The following is a 19,152-nucleotide window of genomic DNA, read 5'->3' as shown; positions in this document are numbered from 1 at the left end:
CAGAACCTGGCTCAATTACCAGCCAGGAAATGGAAAAAAATGGTCTCTGAAGAAAAATATAAATTATTACCCTAGTAACCTATTACCCTATTACACTAGTAAGCTCATAGGTAACTGAAATATAGGAAATGCCAGAGTCAAGTGATTTGGTATAAACATGTTTACCTTTCAGCATTTCATGGTTCAAAGATTTAGATGTTTGTTTCTGTTCCACTGAGCAGAGCAGACCTTTCATTTCATGTTTAAGCCCAAATGCTCTTGATAATTAATGAAACTACTGAGACTATATCTAGGAAAAAATAACATGTAAGTGGCCAGAATGGTTCAGTCTGAAATGCTGGCACCTTTGCTGTGGTTCTTACACAAAGAACTGTATTGACACTACAATTTACAGAGGGACACCTAGTCACCAGAGCTGCAAACCCACACTGGGCTGGGGAGTTTGCCTCTGCTGAGAATAAAAGTCCTGCAGATTTAACAGCCAGGAAAGCCTGTTTCTCATCTTCTTTCTGGCTTGTGGCCCAGGACTACTGCTGCCTGCATGAAAGCAAATGCCAGCATGGCCCACTCCTGAGAGACTCAGGAGGGTTGGCTCTACATCCAACCTGACAAGAATCACCACATATAGCTTTCACCATTGCCAGGGTGCTGAATCTCACCAATTCCACATCCAGAGTAAAATCTGAAAAACCAGTTCAGAGCTTTTTAAGAAGCTGTGACAGGGTATTTTAACAGCAGATTCTAAGAAATTACAGGGCTGGCCAATAATGGAAGGTGTGAAGAAATAATTTTAAAATGTGTATATGTGCCTTTTGTGCTTATAACCTAAGTAGAGTGTCCACTGCAGAAAAACAATTCCAAAAAGAATGAAAGAAAGCCTCTTCCTGGGATCCAATTTTGTCAGTACACTAAACTTTATTTAATTTAGAAGGGGGAGCAAGTTCAAGAGATCTTTTGGACAGAAGTTGCTACAAATGAGTTTTCTACTAGAATATCAATACATTTTTCTTTTATAAGTTGATAGGTATTAGCATTGAAGAGAATTAAGCTGTTTAAATTTTGCAGAAATAAATTGTGCAGGTTTTCTAAGATGGTGGAGTTTGCTTCTTGGTCCACAGGAGGGAACATAACAACTGTGCTGCTCTATTGATCACACTAGAGTCAGGTGAACCTCTATCAAGAACTATGGATGTCCTTTATTTACCAGACACCAAATGGATTTCTTCTGACCCCCTAGTCCACTGCTCTCCAGCTTACATTTTGGGAGCAGTCTTAGTCCTGTAGCTTCACTGAGTCCTGCATACTGAAAGGGCAAAATACTGTGTTCCAGGTGAGTGTTTGGAAATGAATTTGTAAACATAGAACTTCTAAGGGACACCCTTTCTCTCAATTCTGCAGAGACTTAAGATGGTGGTTTCTGCCTCATATTTGGTAAATATATGGAGTTTACAAAGGGTATTCATAGGGACAAGGCTGTACACCCTTTTACAGGAGATATTTTTTGAGGTAGAAATGGTGTACTTAAGTCAACTGTCCATAAGTGCAACAATTAATTCTAAAAGTATTTTGTATATTTTAATTGGACTATGAAAACCAAACAATTTTTAGGGAAGTATAAAACTTAAGAAAAAACATAATAATCAGGTTACTCAATGTACTGATTTACTTGAAATAAATTCAAAAATAAAAAGAGCAACAGATTTTCCCTACTGGGATACAAAAGTCACCTGAATAATTGTAAATTATTATAACCAAGTTCATCTTGTTCTGTGATTTAAAAAAAAAAAATAGCATCCAGGGCATTGGGTTAAAAAACAGTGAAGAATTAGTTGCTTTATCTTGCAGAACCCTCTGAATTAGGATAGCATTATTATTCACTTACATGCTAGAATGTTGCAGTAGTATCACTTTATATCATGTGGATATTGGTAAATTTTTTTCTTTCGTACCAAAGACTGTTCCTCACCGACCCATGTTGTTATTGTTTAGATATGTGATTTTAGGCAGGACAAATCCTAGGGACAGAAATGAAGCAGGGGTAGGCACAGTGCTAACTCCCCCTGCATGATTCCAGCCTTGTCCACCCTGCATCTCCTATCCCCAGTGTGGTTCATTTCAAGCTAGTTGCAGTTCTTTGGCTCCCATGCCATTTAGCACATAGCATTTTGCCTGTTAATCTGGCAAACTTTATTAGACTGTGGGCCCTCAAGACTGCAACTGCATCTTGTTCCCCATGGTGTCTCCCAGCATCTAGTTTGTTGGCTGGAGTACAAATGATAACAGCAATTATCAGTGACTTTCTAAATGATAAGATGCCAAATAATTCATAAAGAGATGTGATAAAAAGGTAAGTGTTAAAAAAAAGATCAAATATGTATACCTTTTGAGTTGGTCATTTTGCTTGCCAAAATTATATATGCCAAGTACCATCTCTGTGTCAGAGCCTGATGTACATGATGAGATTTAGGGTCTCATTGGAAGAATGGTAAGCTAAAGTGATTCTAATTGATAGCTTGCTTCTTTGGCTTACTACTGGAGTTAGGGTATCATGATGTGACTATATCCTGGGAGCAACTGGATTTCTTTCTTTCCCCTGGCTCTTATTCCTATCACATAAAATAAAGCTTTAGTCACTCACAGCAACACATTGATTTTTAAACATTTTAACTTAGGGAAGCAAAAACTAGTAATTGTAAGTAAAATTAGCAATGAGCAAATCTAGTACTTTAAAAAAACTTTAGGCTGGGCATCCTAATCTTTGGTGAGAATATAAAAGGCCTCATTGTCTGAAAGGCTTAATGTTTGAACAGCAGAACTCTGGGAATGAGTAGAGCAGAAAGGACTTATAAGACTACAGTGAGTTCCTGGGGGCAGGACTCAGAGATTGTGGGATTCAGCCAGTATTTGTAAACAATGAATGGCCTCTGTTTTTCCTCCTTATTGGAAATTCTGTCACATGATTGAAATATGTCTTGTTGACATCCTGGGAAAGCCTTGGAGAATGACTGGAACTATGCTAATTTTCTCATCTGGTATTAGCAACAATAAGTATTGTTCATATTTAATGTTGTTCTGTACATTATCTGGATTTCTGGGAGTAGAGATGTTTATACCCAGTAGTTCTGAAACTTAGCATCCAGTCACTTTGATGGTGTGTTAAAGATTTCTGAGTTCTTAGGTCTTAGATAGGGTCTGACATAAACATTTCATTCAAGTGCCTAATAATGCTCTTGGTCCAGGGGTGATATTTTGAGAATGACTGAAGGCCAGTGGTTCCTACTTTACATTTACAAATGTGAAGAATAAATTTCATTGTGTGTTGTGAAGGGAGGTGCTGGGGATTGCCCCAGAACAATCCACCACTGAGTTTCATCCTCAGCCCTTTATATTTTGAGACAAGTTCTTGTTAAGTTGCTGAGGTTGGTCTTGAACTTGTGATCCTCTTGTCCCAGTCCTGAGTTACTAGGACTTACAGGAGTACAGGCCAGTTCCATTTTACTTGGCTTTGTTACTGTATTTAAAAGCTACTTGTTGAGTGTTTTAATTTTAATTTCACCAAATAGTCTTGTTTTTTCTCTTGGTGCCATTCAAAAGGCAGGTATCTCCCCCAAAATAATACAACACAGTCTGGATGGCTGACTTGTTATATGGTCTTGGATCCTCTTTTTCTGATTGGATCATAAAACTAAGGGAAAACAATTATGCACCATTTAAAATATTATTAACCTTCCAATGAAAAGGGTAGTTGAAGATAGAAATTTTTAAAATGATAAACATGAAAACATGGTAAGAGGAAGATTTTTCTGAAACTAGACATTGCAATTGATAAATCTTCAGCATTCAGATTATGATTATGTCCCTTCCAAACTTATAAAAATTATCTATCAAAATAACAAGCCTCTTTCACATATGCTATTAATGTACTGTCAAAGAAAAAAAATGCAGGCTTGGCCTACAACAAACTTTAAATGATACTGGCAGGTTTCCTGTTGTGATATTTACAAAGGTAGACTGGAATCCTGAGGGTCACTGATAGGGCTGAGGAGATTCTGCACATGATAATTCACATACATTCATTGTTCATTCATATACAGTTATTAGAGCAGGCTATAGCATATATTAAAGAAATCCAAAGTAGGAGAAAAGGCACTAGCTGTTCTGGAAGAGCTTTCAAACTGAGATATATTTTAGTAAATAGATAGATGCCAGAAACACTGTGCTAAGTGTTCAATGTCAAGGGCCCAGAATTACAAATAAAGTGAAATGTCTTCCAATTAAATAATTTGGCTTTTTGAGCTTACATGTCTGTACCATTCCAACATTTTAAACAGATTTTTATCAAATTTGAAATGCAACCAGTAGGTACAGATGTATGTTGAAATCCAATGAAGCTAGTCAAATTTGCATTTGAGAATGTGTGCTAAAATTTTTAGTTTGACAAATCCAAGCCAGTAAATATTTGCAATGCTCTGCAGTAGGAACTGTAAGACATATATAACATGTGAATGACAGAAGAGTAAACAAAGTGAGCAGAAACTGAGGGATTGAGTGGTTCTTTGCATCCCGGGACTGGACAGATTCTGAGGAAGAAATGCCACCTGAGCTGAGATGGGAGAAGGGACAGGATTTTGATAGAGTCAAAGTATATTTTAGGACTTAATGGATCTGCCTGGTTAGAATAGAGAAATTATATTCAGGAAGAGACCTGGCAATAGACGAAGTCTGAAAAGGAGGCATGGGCCATGAGTAGTTCCACCTTAATCTGCTGTTATACCTTCAGACATGATATCCATGTGAAGAAAGAAATCAATAGAAAGTGGAAGGAACAGGAAGATAGGAGAAAATTATTGCACTACTTCAAATACTGATGGGGCAATGTACATACAAATCAATTTGGAAGACATTTCATAGGCAAGATTGAGAAGAACTTCAGTTTGGTTTGAGGAGTAAATAGGTAGTAAAAATGAGGAAGAAGCAAACTTACTAAGTGACTATGAGACTGGAAATGTTTTAGAAAAAATAGCTAATATGCATTCAGGTCTTCCTGTGTGCCAGACATCATGTCTTCTCATTAAATACTACCAGTATTTCTGTTATAAAGATGAAGAAACAAAGGTGCAGATATTGCCCAATTTACCCAAGATCACACACTATTAAGTGGCAGAACCAGATTCAAATTTAGTTTGTATTCTTAACCACTACTCTCACTGAATTATAACACCAGGAAGAGCAGCTTTCTTGGAAAAGAAGCATTGGCTGGGTATGACTAAATTGGAAATGGTTGTCAAGTCCAGGTATTCCTATGGAGAAATGTAGGCTGAGGACAGAAGTCTGGCCTATGCTACAATGTAAAAATTACTGTGGTCCCCCTCCCCTGTCTCCCATCCCCCACTCTCCCACACAACACAACACACAGGAACTGATGTGACTTTCTGTTAATCATATTTTCTTCTTGGTTTCTAAAAGCTGCCCCAGGTTATCTCAGATCAGTCATCCCAAACATCTTTTTGATTCTACAGGGTTGTCTGTCCATTCCTTCTCTGTAGATTAGATGCTGAAGGACAGAAAATGGAAGAAAATAAAAATCCATTGACAAATGGGGTCCAATCTGGAGCATTGGACTCCAGCTTTGCTTGCAGCTTCTACCAGAAATGTGTCCCCAACATTAACTACTTTCTGGACCACCTGTAGTATTTCTTATGTTCATTATAATTTGTGCTTTTATCCCTACCATTTCTATTAAATATTCATTCTCTGAAGGAAAAACTGGGGGCTGAAGTAAAGAACCAATAAAAAGGACTGAGAAACATGCCAACAAAAGCAGGCTAATCAAGAACTGTGATAATTAAGTGTACATAAATGAGTTAGAGGCAAATATCAGTGATGTCTTTTAAAACATCAGACAAGACTAATAAAACCAAAAGGGATTCTTTTGAAATTATCAACAAGATATACAATGACCCAAACAGGAAATTAAAAAAAAAAAAAACACTCACAATGAAAATTCAAGACCTGATCTCCTCCACTGTTCACTCCAAGTCAATGAGTATAGTGGTTAGAACCATAAATAAAAGAGTATAAAGTATATGTGAGGAATTTGAAGTCACAGTTGAAGTGGATAACATTTTAGAAAAAAAAATTAAAAATTTAAAGCACCAGGAAAGAAACAGAACCTTGAATACACCAATAACCAATGAGTACATTGAAAGAGTAATTAAGACATGCTTTAGCCCCTGCCAAAGTAAGAACTAGGGTAATTTAGTACAGATAAATTCCAATCAGAGCTTAAAATTAAGTGGTGTTGCTTATTAGCTGTGACCTTTATTTAGTAAGAACTTTAACTGTCTGTTCATTTGTAAAATGGAGATAATTAAACTTACTTTGTAGCCCCTAGATATCAAATGAAATGACAGCCCTTGATAAGCAGGAAAGCACAGAAGTAAATAAGTTAGTGAAATAGTTTGAAAAATGCAAAAATATATTTATTTGTTCTACAAATGTTTATTGTACTTCTAACAGGTGCCAGGCTCTACAGTTTGATATTTAGTGCTGAAGTTTAATATTTAAACTTTCTCTGTCCTAAATAGGAATTATGCTACAAGACAATTTAGAGAATCATTTTGACACATATCATCATAAGCAATAAAATATCTAGGTGGGTGAAGACTGTCAGGAATTAATAGAAGGCCTTTATTTTGGCTTGTTCAGTTGGGAGCACAAGTGATAGATTTGCTTCAGACCTGACACTTGTCACTAAAACATACACTTTTTATCCTGCTATTTATCATCTTAGTTGGTTGAAATATAGAAATTAACTTTACACTGTTTTTTTTTCTTATGAGTCATCTTTCTAATAAGCTTAATATTATTTATCAACAAAATATTTTTACAGAGGTTGGGGTTATAGCTCAGTTGTATAGGGCTTGTCTAGCATGTGAGGGCACTGAATTTGATTCTCAGCACAACATATGTACAAATAAAGGTCCATTAACAACTAAAACAAAAAATAAACTGTGCACAATGAATCTAAATGCATTCTGCTGTCATACATAACTAAACAGAACCAATAAAAATATTTAAAAATACATTTTTAACTCTAAAAGAGATACTTCTTCTAAATACTTCAAGATAAACAATCCTAATTTTTAGTTTACTGAGATAAATCTTTGTAATGCTCTGGAAAACTAATGACAAATTTTAAAATATAATATTATAAATTATGATTTATAAAGAGTCTGATTTAAAAATATTTTCCTCAATATTTGAAGCAGATCAGCATTCCTAGATAGCCTAGAACCTTTTAAAAATAGTATTTGAATATGCTTTAGTAACATCTAAATTATGTACTTTTTTTAATAACCTGTCATATAGAGCAATTAAGGACATTTTATGGACTTTATTCTTCTTTGCTCTAGGTAATCTTACAATTGTCATCTGCAAATTAATCTATAAAATGGATTGGCAAATGATCCATCACAGGGATGCCAATCCATTTTATAGAGAACCAAATTACTGTGGTCAGTTTGGGAATGGAAGGAAACCCATTTTTTCCCAGGGGATTTTTAAAAATTATTTTAGTTTGTTTGTCCCCTGCAGTTCTTCACATTGCTTAACTTCCACATGCCAGTGCCAATCACCAGTCTGAACAGAGCTGCTTCTCCAGTACTGCTTTCTTAGAGCTCTCAGAAATCCTACTGACATCTGACTGCAATTAAGTGCTCATTAACTGATCAAATTTGCCCCCCTGGGCTAGTTTCCTTGTGTCATGAGAAGAACATTGTGAAACTCTCTGTCCATTTGGTTTGCTCATTTCATAACATGGGTAGTCTACATTTATGTTAGCACTTTAAAAAGTGGTTTTTATATATTCAAGTATATTTGAAAATGCGTGTTGTATTAAGTGATTTTTAATGTTTTTGTTTTTACATGGTCTTAGCTCTTAAGTGCTGAACACTGTTGACAGTGAAGAAACTTTCTTCATATTTTTATTGTAACTAATAAGTATGTGAATATTTTTCTCTTTAATTTTGCATATGCTGAACTGTGCTTGTATACACACTATAACCAGCTGTGCCTTCCTTTGCCTTTAGTTTTATATAAATGATTTATATATTTGTATTATTAAGAGAAGGTTATTGAAAGACAAAAATTAGTATCAAAAAACTCTGTAGTAAATTTCATTATTTTTCACAAGTAGGAAAAATGTGAAAATATATTCATATCACTTTTTTCTTTTAGCTTTCAATTGTATGAGAATTGCCTTAGAATCTCTTGTCAATTGCTGTCAATTGAAATTAAGTAAATGTGATGTCCAAGTAACAACTTTATAAGAGTAAGCTAAGCCATACTTAGACAATAAACATTCATAAAAGAAAATATTTTAAAGAGCATTTTTTAAACTTTGAAACCACTTAGATGTTCATATCTTTTTTCCTCCCTAACAGAAATTGAAAATGGGAAGTCACCAGTCCATAGCATTCAGACTGCTATACTTTCTAGGTGAGCATATTGTTATTTCAAAAGATTAGCTCTGATTTTTCCTATAGAAAAATCACATCAACCTGATATATTTACTGTATCAATAGAAATTGTGTTTCTCTAAATACCTACAACCATAATTAACATTTAAAAATCTAATATTTTGAAAGCTCACTGGTGATGAGCTCAAAAAACAAAGAAACGATTTTATAGCACCTTTGTGAATATAGTCACAATTTTTGATGGATCAAAAAATGTACAGTAATACAAATATAGAAGGAGATAATGAAGGCATTACTTGTGGAAACTGAGACATAATAACTGCTGTATATTTTACTAAATTGAAGGTAATAATGGAAGAAAACCTGGCAAAAATTCTTCATGAATCACATCACTGTGGAACTATCTGCAGTTACAACAAAGAAATTAATAAAATACAGTTTAGAACAGTGATTATAAAAATTGTGTGTTCTGTAAAAAAAAAAAAAAAAACAGTAGGCTCCATTCCCATGGCACCAAACCTATACATGAAGGAGGAATTTTCCAAAGTAGATAAATAAACTAGAAAGTGCCCATTGAAGATTAGGTTAATGGTATTCCTTAACTACAAAGTAACAGAAACCAACTTGAAATGTAACTAAATACATGATCCAAATCAGGCATTAAATGGCAGGGATTATGAAAAGGCTAAAAAGTGAACTTTGGGAAACAATATTTCTTGAATTTTCAAATACTGATATTAGGCTCAGTTAGAAATTCAGATTTTCAGTTCGAATCAAGCTTCTCTCTGTTGTGTGGAGACACAGCCTTTTATGGAAAAAAAAATTCAACAACTCCAGTAAACTGTAACTGTAAAATAATGGGACTGGCTCCAAAGTCCACAAATAGATAGACATGACTAATACTCCATCATAGGTTAATTCTTTACTAAAATTAAAGAAGCTGATTCAGGGAACTGACAATTCCTGAAAGTCAAATGTGTGTGCTAGAAGAGCTGAAAGAGACCTTTAAGAAGAGACCAGTTTCTTGATCAGGAAATGTTTATAGAAGCTGAGAGTTGCCTGTGTCACTGAAATCATTGAAGGTAGAACAGTTATGGACATTCCAATTTCATTTCCCCAAGGCCTAGCTGTAATTAACTACTGGTTCAAAACTGTTAGTTAAAGTAACAACAATAAAAATTATAGGATAAGGGCTGGGTTATAGCTCATTTGTAGAGCACTTGCCTTGCATGTGTGAGGCACTGGGTTCAAATGTGGGCACCATATGTAAATATATAAAATAGAGGTCAATTGACAACTAATTATTTTAACTGTAGGATAAAAGAGCACATACAAAATGCAAGATTCTTATAGAGAAACTGAAATAAGTCAACAGCAAGAATTTCAACTAAAAGTTTTTTTAGATGTATAATTTTTAAAATTTTGATTCATTGTACACAAATGCAGTACAACTATCATTTCTCTAGTTGTACATGAAATGTGGTCATATCATTTGCATATTCATACATGTACATAGGGTAATGATATTTGTCTCATTCTACTATCTTTTCTTCCCCTGCTCCCTGCCCATCCCTCATTTCTGTCTAAAGAATTCATCCTTCTACCATTCTTCTCTTACCTCCCCATGCCCCCATAATATATCATCAACCACTTATCAGAGATATCATTTGTCCTTTGTCTTTTTGGAATTGGCTTATTTCAGTTAACATGATATTCTCCAACTCTACCAATTTACCTGCAAATGTCATAATTTGATTCTTCTTTATGGCTGAATAATATTCCATTTTGTATATGTACCACAGTTTGTTTATCCATTTATTTATAGAATGGCATTTAGGTTGGTTGCACAATCTAACTACTGTGAATTAAGCTGCTATAAACTTTGATGTGGGTGCCTCACTGTAGTATGCTAATTTTAAGTCCTATGGGTATAGGCCAAGGAGTGGGATTGCTGGGTCAAATGGTGGTTATGGTTTTCTAAGGAATCTCCATACTGATTTCCAGAGTGGCTGAACCAATTTGTAACCCCACCAGCAAAGTATGAGTGTACCTTTTCCCCCACATCCCTCCAACATCTGTTTTTGCTAGTATTCTTGTTAATTGCCATTCTAATTGAGGTGAGATGGAATCTTAGGGTAGTTTTGATTTCCATTTCTCTTATTATTAGAGTTGTTGAACAGTTTTTCATGTATCTGTTCATTACTTTTAGTTCCTCTTCTAAAATGCACTTCTGTGAAGTGTCTCTTTACTTCCTTAGCCCATTTATTGATTGTGTCATTTGTATTCCTGATGTAGTTTTTTCAGTTCTTTATAGATTCCAGAGATTAGTGCTCTATCAGAAGTGTGTGTGCAAATATTTTCTGTAGGTTCTCTCTTCACATTGTTGATTGTTTCTTTTCCTGAGAAAAAGCTTTTAGTTTGAATCTTTCCCAATTATTGATTCCTGCTTTTATTTCTTGTGCTTTGGGAGTCATATTAAGGAAGTTTGGCCCTAAGAGGATATGATGAAGATTTGGACCTACATTTTTTTCTATTAATTCAGGGTCTCTGGTCTAATTCCTAGGTCCTTGATTCATTTTGAATTGTGTTTTGTGCAGGGTGAGAGATAGGGGTTTAGTTACATTTTGCTGCATATGGATTTGCAGTTTTCCCAGCACCATTTGTTGAAGAAGCTATCTTTTCTACACTGTATGTTTTTGGCACCTTTGTCTAGTATGATATAACTTTGTATTTATGTGGGTTTATCTTTGTGTCCTCTATTCAGTACCATTGGTCTACCTGCCTATTTTGATGCCAATACCATGCCATTTTTGTTACTATTGCTCTGTAGTGTAGTTAAATGATCAGGTGATACTCTCTGCTTTGCTCTTTCTGCTAAGGATTGCTTTAGCTCTTCTGGGTATCTTATTCCTCCAAATAACTTTCATGATTCCTTTCTGTATTTGTATAAGGAATATCATTGGGATTTTAATTGGATTTGCATTGAATTTATATAGTACTTTTGGTAGTATGGCCATTTTGACAATATTAACTTTGCCTCTCCAAGAACATGGGAGATCTTTTAGTCTTCTAAGGTTTTCTTTAATTTCTTTCTTTAGTGTTTTGTAATTCTCATTGGAGAGGTCTTTCACATCTTTTGTTAGATTGATTCCCAAGTATTTTATTATATTTTTGGGGGGCTATTGTGAATAGGGTAGTTTTACTAATTTCTCTTTCAGAGGATTCATCACTTATGAACAAAATACATTAGATTTGTGAGAGTTGATATTATATCATGCTACATTATTAAATTCATTTATGATTTCTAAAGGTTTCTGGTGGAATTTTTCTACTTATCTAAATATACTCATGTCACCAAATAGTGATACTTTGAGTTCATCTTTTCCTATATATATCCCTCTAACTTCTTCTGTCTAATTGCTCTGGCTAGAGTTTCAAGGATGATGTTGAATAGAAGTGGTGAAAGAGGGCATCTCTGCCTTTTTCCAGTTTTTAGGGGGAATATTTTCACTTTTCCTCCATTTAGAATAATTTTGGTCATGGGCTTACCATACATATCCTTACAATGTTGAGGTATGTTACTACTTTTCCTATTTTTCTAGTGTTTGGAGCATGAATGGGTGGTATATTTTATCATGGCATTTCTGCATCTACTGAAATAATCTTGTGATTCTTAACTTAAGCCTGTTGATATGTTTAGTTACATTTGTAGATTTCTGGATGTGGAACCAACCTTGCATCCCTGAGATGAAACCTACTTGATCATGGTGCACTATCTTTTTAATATATTTTGTATGCAATTGCTAATATTTTGTTAAGAATTTTTGAATCTATGTTCATTAGAAATATTGGTCTGAAGTTTTCTTTCCTTGATGTGTCTTTGTCTGACTTTGGTTTTAAGGTGATATTAGCTTCAAAGAATGAGTTTGGAATGGTTTCCTCTTTTTTTTTTTCATAGAATACTTTGGGGAGTATTGGAATGGGTCCTTCTTTGAAGGTCTTGTAGAACTCAGTTGAGAATCTATTTGGTCATGAACAATTCTTTGTTGGTATGCTTTTGATGAATTCTTCTATTTCATTGCAGGAAATTGATCTATTTAAATTTTGTATGTCCTCCAGATTCAGTTTGGGTGGATCATATCTCTAGAAACCTGTAAATGTCTTTGAGATTTTCTGTTTTTTGGAGTATAGATTCTCAAAGTAGTTTCTATAATTATGTTTTGCATTTCAGTACTCTCTGTTGTGGTATTTCCTTTTTACATCATGAATTTCAGTAATTTGAGTTTTCTCTCCTCTCTGTAGTGTGACTAAGGGCTTATCAATTATATTTATTTTTCAAAGATCAATTTTTGTTTGGCGCAAATTTTTTAAATGTGTTGTTTTATTTTTTATTTTTTTTATTATTGTAAAACAAATGGGATACTTGTTGTTTTCTCTGTTTGGTAATTGGGTTAAAGGCATACCTTTTTATAATCATAAAGTTTATCATATGATAATGTTTGATTCATTCTATTAATTTTTGCAATTTTTGTATTGTTTCTTTTGTTACAAATGGCAGGGATTGTCAGCTCTGATTTAATTATTTACTGGCTTCTACTAACTTTTGGTGGGTGATCTGCTCTTTTTTTTAGGTCTTTGAGTTGTAATGTTAGATCATTTAATTGTTGACATTTTCTTCTTTTATTGAATGTGCACCATGCACTGAATTTTCCTAAGACTCTCTATTCATTGCCAAAGGCCAAAACTACAGAACTCAGAGAGTCCTCTTGATATTCCATTGAGTGTCCTCCAAAAACACCTCAGAGATTCCCTATACTATCTTCAAAGGGTCCTCCCATCAAACTTTTATATATTCTCCATACTCAAATAAAAGATATCACGCTGTTCACTTCAGGGGGCCTTCCCTACACAACTGAGACAGCATTTCTCCTCATATATAAAGCCCTCTTACACCCTTCATAGATTCTTATGCACATCTAATAGGGCCACCCTACACAAACGTGAGAGACTTCCATTCACATATCAGTGTGCCATCCCTATGCTTTTCAATGAGTCCTCACTAAACACCTCAGGGAACCTACACAACAAAGTTCAGAGAGTCCTCTGTATGTATCTCAGTGAATCCTACCTACACACCAAAGAGATACTCCATTCCACACCATTATAATGCCTCCCTTTCTATATGAATTTGTCCTCCATACTCATCTTATAGAGCTCTCTCTGCTCACCTCAAATAATTCTCTGAGCACAACTCACTAGTGTTATTTCTATTCATTTCAGTAAACACTCAGTATAGACCTGTGTGATCCCTCTCATCTTCACAGTTGGACCACCCACACATGTCTAATAGCCCTCTGATATGTCATAGAATTATCCTACACACCTCATAGAGTACTCTACAGAGCTCAAAGACCATGCACTACTAACCTCAGAGAGTCCTCCCTACACACATTAGAGTATCCTCCATGCACATAAACAAAATCACTCTCTAATCACCTCAAAGCCATCTCTACACACCTTAGAGAGACATCTATGCATACCTCACTGAATACAAACTATACTTGTTATAAAGCCCCTTCTGATAACTATATTTCTTTGCAAATCCTCTCTAAATAATTCAAATAGACTATCTATGCACCTCAGAGCTTCTTCAATGCACACCTCAGAGAACTTTTGATTCACTACATAGGCCTTTAATGTACACCACAAATGCTGACCCTGAAACTGAACCTAACCTTAAACCTAACCCTAACTCTAATCCAAAGCCCTCTGTACATAAAATAGAGGTCCCTTCCTGACCATGATATAGACCATGATCATGACCTTGACCCTAAAACCCAAACCTAACCACAGCCTACACCCTAATCTCATAATTTTCTCCATTCTACACCAATTTGTCCTTCCTACTTATCTCTCAGAGATCTCATTTCTTGCCTCAAAAGGCCCTACAAACACAACTCACTGACCCCTTCCTACACATCACAAAGCACCTTTCCTCTGCACTACTGTGTGACCTCCCAACTCATATCAGTGGTACATCCACACATGTTAAATTGTTCTATGACACACATCATGGAACCTTCCTACACACCTCATAGATCCCTCTTTACACAGATAAGAGGCAACATGCTATCAACCTCAGAGGGCACTACCTACACACCTGCGTGTACCCTCATATGCATCAAAGGTAGCCCTCCCTACCCATCAAGAGCAGTCCTTAAACACCTCAGATAACTATCCCTATGCACCTCAGTGAGGCATGTCTAAATACCTCACTGGTTACAAAATATACTCCTTTCCAAGAACTCACTACAATTTTTCTTGGCAAGCCTTCTTTAAACACAACAGAGAGCCTGTCTACTCACCTTAGAAAGCTATTAATACACATCTCAAAGAGTCCTTTCAACTCATCACTGAGTCATTCTATATACACTAAAAATACTGACCAAGACCCTTAACATAACCCTAAGCCTAACCATAACCATAAACACAAGCCCTCCCTACATACCACAGAGGGCTGTCCCTGACTCTGACACTGAGCAAGATATGAATCCTGACCCAAAACTGTAAACCACACCCTAATTCTACCACAAAATTTATAGTTCTTTCCCTTTTATATCAGTTTGTCCTCCCTACTGATCTCACTGTGCTCTCAATAGTCACCTCAGAAGGCTGTCTGTAAACAACTTACTGAGGTTTTTCTACCCAGCAAAGAGCACTATCCCTATGAACATTTGTGAACCATTTCAGCACACTTCAGCGGCCCTCCCACACACATCAAGGGGCCCTCCTACAACCATCAATGGGCCCTCCTTACATACCTCAGAGAGACTCCTATGCAAAGAAAAGAACCAAGAGAACCTTTCCTCCACACCTAAAACACCTCCCTACATATCTAAGTAATCCTTCCCTATTTAAATCGAAAGCTCTAAATACTCATTTAAAAGTGTCATACATACACACCTTAGGGATGCTTCCTCAACACATTTATGAGCAAAACCTAAACAATAAAGAAAGCCCTCTTCATACATCCCAAAGAGTACTCCTTAGAGATAAAATTCAAACTTCAAAATGCCACTGCTAAACACCTTAGCAAACACTACCTACACATCTCAGATAGACCTCACTACGCACCAAATGTCCCCCCTAATTACTTCTGAGTGCTCTCCTGCACAGCTCAAAGACCACTTGTGATATCCTTGGATTGTCCTTCCTAAAGAGCATTGATATACTCTCTAGTATCCTCAAAGAACACTCCTATCACACCTTCGTGTATTCTCCCTATTTATATCAAATGGATCTCACTATTAACTTCAAAGGGCCCTTGTCCACAATCCAGATAGCACTCCTACACAGACAAAAATCATTTACACCCACAGTGATTTATGCTGCACATCTGATACCTCTGAACACATAGCAAAGCACCTGAACTACAAACCTCAGGGGAACCTCTGTCCATACTTCTGAGTATGGACACACATTACAAACATCTCCCTATACAACTGAGAAAGCCCTTCCTGCTCACAACAGCTGTCTTTACACCTCAAAGTGCCTTCCATACATATTTCAGAAATACTTCCCACACACCTCATTGAGCAATTTCTACACATCTAAGAGTAATGTCACTAAACACCACACACCACTTTTCTGCACACCTCACAATGCCCTACTTTCAAAATTCAGTGGGCCTGTAGCCCACTTCATAAAGCTCTCCTTTCATACCTCAGTTAATCCACCCAATTAATTTCAGAGATCTATTTTTATTGACATTAGGGGGGACATTCCTACACAACTTAAAAGTTCACCTAAGAGCATCATCCCTATACACCCCAATCAAGAGTCCTCCCTACAAATCTCAGAGAGACTTCCATACAAACCATAGAATTCATTTTAAACAAATCTCAAAAATCTCTACCTATATATCTACTAGATAACTCTCACTACCCAACAAAATACCCTCACTATTTACCTCCAGACACCATAAGTACAAACCTCAGATATTCCTTTAAGTACCCTCCTAAAATGCTTCCAATTCCATCCACTATCTTCAGAAAACACACTCATCACACTTCAGTGTGTTCTCCTGACTCATATTAGATATATCTCACTGTTGCCTTGAGAGGACCCTCCCTACACAACTGAGATAACCTTTCTTATCAGTCATAAAGTCTTCCTACACCTCACATATATTCCTCTGCAAACCCTAGTAGGGACCTATCTAGACACCTCTGAAAGCCCTCCCTACACATATCAGAGTTCTGTCCCTATGTGTTTCAATGACCCCTATTTTTACACCTGAAATAAACTACAATACAAATCTCACTGAGCCCTCCCTACTTATATCAGGGAGTCCTCTATACACACCATATAGATCACCCAATCAACTCATAGGTCCCTCATTTCTATGTCATTTTTGTCCTCCATACTTATCTCACAGAGTTCTCACTACTCACTTTAATTATTTTGTTTTCATTTCTTTTATTACAATATTTTTAATTTTTACAGACACATTTTGATTCATTGTACGCAAATGGGGTACAACTTTTCATTTTTATGGTTGTACACATTGTATATTCATGCCATTCATGTAATCATACATATATAGGGTCATACTGTCTGTTTCATTCTGTTTTTCCATCCCCACTCCCTCCCACCCCTTTTTCCTCTACACCATCCAAAGTTCCTTCATTCTTCTTTTCCCCCTGCTACTGCTCATTATTATATATTGTCATGCACTTTTCAGAGAAAACATTTGGCTTTTGGTTTTTTTTGGCTTGGCTTATTTTACTTAACATGGTATTTTCCCATTTCTTCCATTTACCAGCAAATGCCATAATTTTAATTCATTTTTATGGTTGAGTAATATCCATTGTGTATATATACCACACTTTCTTTAGCCATTCATCAATTGAAGGACATCCAGGTTGGTTCCACAATCTAACTATTGTGAATTGAGCTGTTATGAACATTAATGTAGCTGCATCACTGCAGTATGCTGACTTTAATCTTTGGGTATAAACAAAGGAGTGAGATAGCTGGTCAAATGGTGGGTCCATTCCAAGCTTTCTGAGGAATCTCCATACTGCTTTCCAGAGTGGCTATACCAATTTGGAACTCTACCAGCAATGTATGAGTGTGCATGTTTTCCCACATCCACCTCAACACTTATTATTGCTTGTGTTCTTGATAATAGCCATTCTAATTGGAGTTTGATGAAATCTTAAGTGGTTTAATTTTTATTTCTCTAATTACCAGGGATGCTGAGCACTTTTGCTGATCACCTGTATATCTTCTTCTGTGAAGTGTCTGCCCATTTTCTTAGCCCATGTATTGATTGGGTTCTTTGTATTTTGGGTGTAAAGTTGTATAAGTTCTTTATAAACTTTGGTTCTCTGTCTGAAGTGTGTATGTGGAAAAGATTTTCTCCCACTCTGTATGCTCTCTTTCCACATTGTTGATTGTTTCCTGTGCTGAGAAAAACCTTTTTAGTATCAAACTATCCCATTTTATTGATTCTTGCTTTTATTTCTTGTGCTATGGGGGTCTTGTTAAGGATGTCTGGTCCTAAGCCAACATGATAGAGATTCAGGTCTACGTTTTCTTCTGTTTGGTGAAGGGTCTCAGGTCTAATTCCTAGATCCTTGATCCATTTTTAGTTTAGTTTTGTACAGGGTGAGAGATAGAGGTTTATTTTCATTTTACTGTATATGAATTTCGAGTTTTCCCAGCACCATTTGTTGAAGAGGCTATCTTTTCTCCATTGTAAGTTTTTGGCACCCTTGACTAGTATGAGGATACTGTACATATGTGGGTATGTCTCCGTGTCTTCTATTCTACCATTGGTCTACCTATTTTGGTGCCAATACCATGCCGTTTTTGTTACTATTGCCCTAGAGTAGAGTTTAAGATCTGGTATAGTGATACCTCTTGCATCACTCTTCCTGCCCAGGATTGCTTTGGCTATTCTGGGTCTGTTGTTCTTCCAGATGAATTTCATGATTGCTTTTTCTGTTTCTATGACAAATGTCATAGGGATTTTAATTGGAATTGCATTAAATCTGTATAGCATCTTTGGAAGTATGGCCATTTTGATAATATTAATTCTGCCTATCCAAGAACATGGGAGATATTTCCATCTTCTAAGGTTTTCCTTAATTTCTTTCTTCAATGTTTTGTAGTTTTCAATGTAGAGATCTTTTACCTTTTTGGCTAGATTGATTTCCAAGTCATTTTTTTTTTTCGGCTATTGAGAATGGAGTTGTTTTCCTTACTTCCCTGTCAGATGTTTCATCACTTATATATAAAAATGCTCAGATTTATGCGTGTTGACTTTATAACCTGCTACTTTGCTAAATTCATTGATGAGGTCTAGAAGTTTTCTGGAGGAGTTTTTTGGATCCTCTAAATGTAGAATCATGTTCTCAGAAAACAGTGACAGTTTAAGTTCCTCTTATCTTATTTGTATCCCTTTAATTTCTTTTATAAAATTTATTTTTATTGTAAACAAATTGCACATATGTTGTTTCTGTTTGTACCTGGAGTAATGGAATACCATTTGCATAATCATACATTTACATAGGGTAATGGTTTTTGATTCAGTATGTTATTTTTTCCTTCAAACCCACTCCTCCCACCCCCCATTATGTGCCCTCATCTGCTTATCAGCGAGATC

The 19,152-nt window shown here is 35.8% G+C and overlaps 1 long non-coding RNA gene across 2 annotated transcripts in view; it reads left to right on the top strand.

The window, feature by feature from the left end:
- Window positions 1–842: 842 nt before the first annotated feature.
- LOC306652656 overlaps window positions 843–19,152 on the top strand; it is a 77,335-nt gene continuing 59,025 nt past the window's right edge. For both annotated transcript variants that reach the window (XR_013761502.1, XR_013761503.1), the window contains exons 1-2: window positions 843–1,330; window positions 8,445–8,499. This is a non-coding gene — a long non-coding RNA (uncharacterized lncRNA). The remainder of the gene's footprint in view (window positions 1,331–8,444; window positions 8,500–19,152) is intronic.

The sequence above is a fragment of the Sciurus vulgaris genome (assembly GCF_902686455.1).
Source record: "Sciurus vulgaris genome assembly, contig: HiC_scaffold_424_arrow_ctg1, whole genome shotgun sequence".
NCBI classification, from domain to species: Eukaryota; Metazoa; Chordata; class Mammalia; order Rodentia; family Sciuridae; genus Sciurus; species Sciurus vulgaris.
This window is presented reverse-complemented; position numbering and strand designations above follow the sequence as displayed.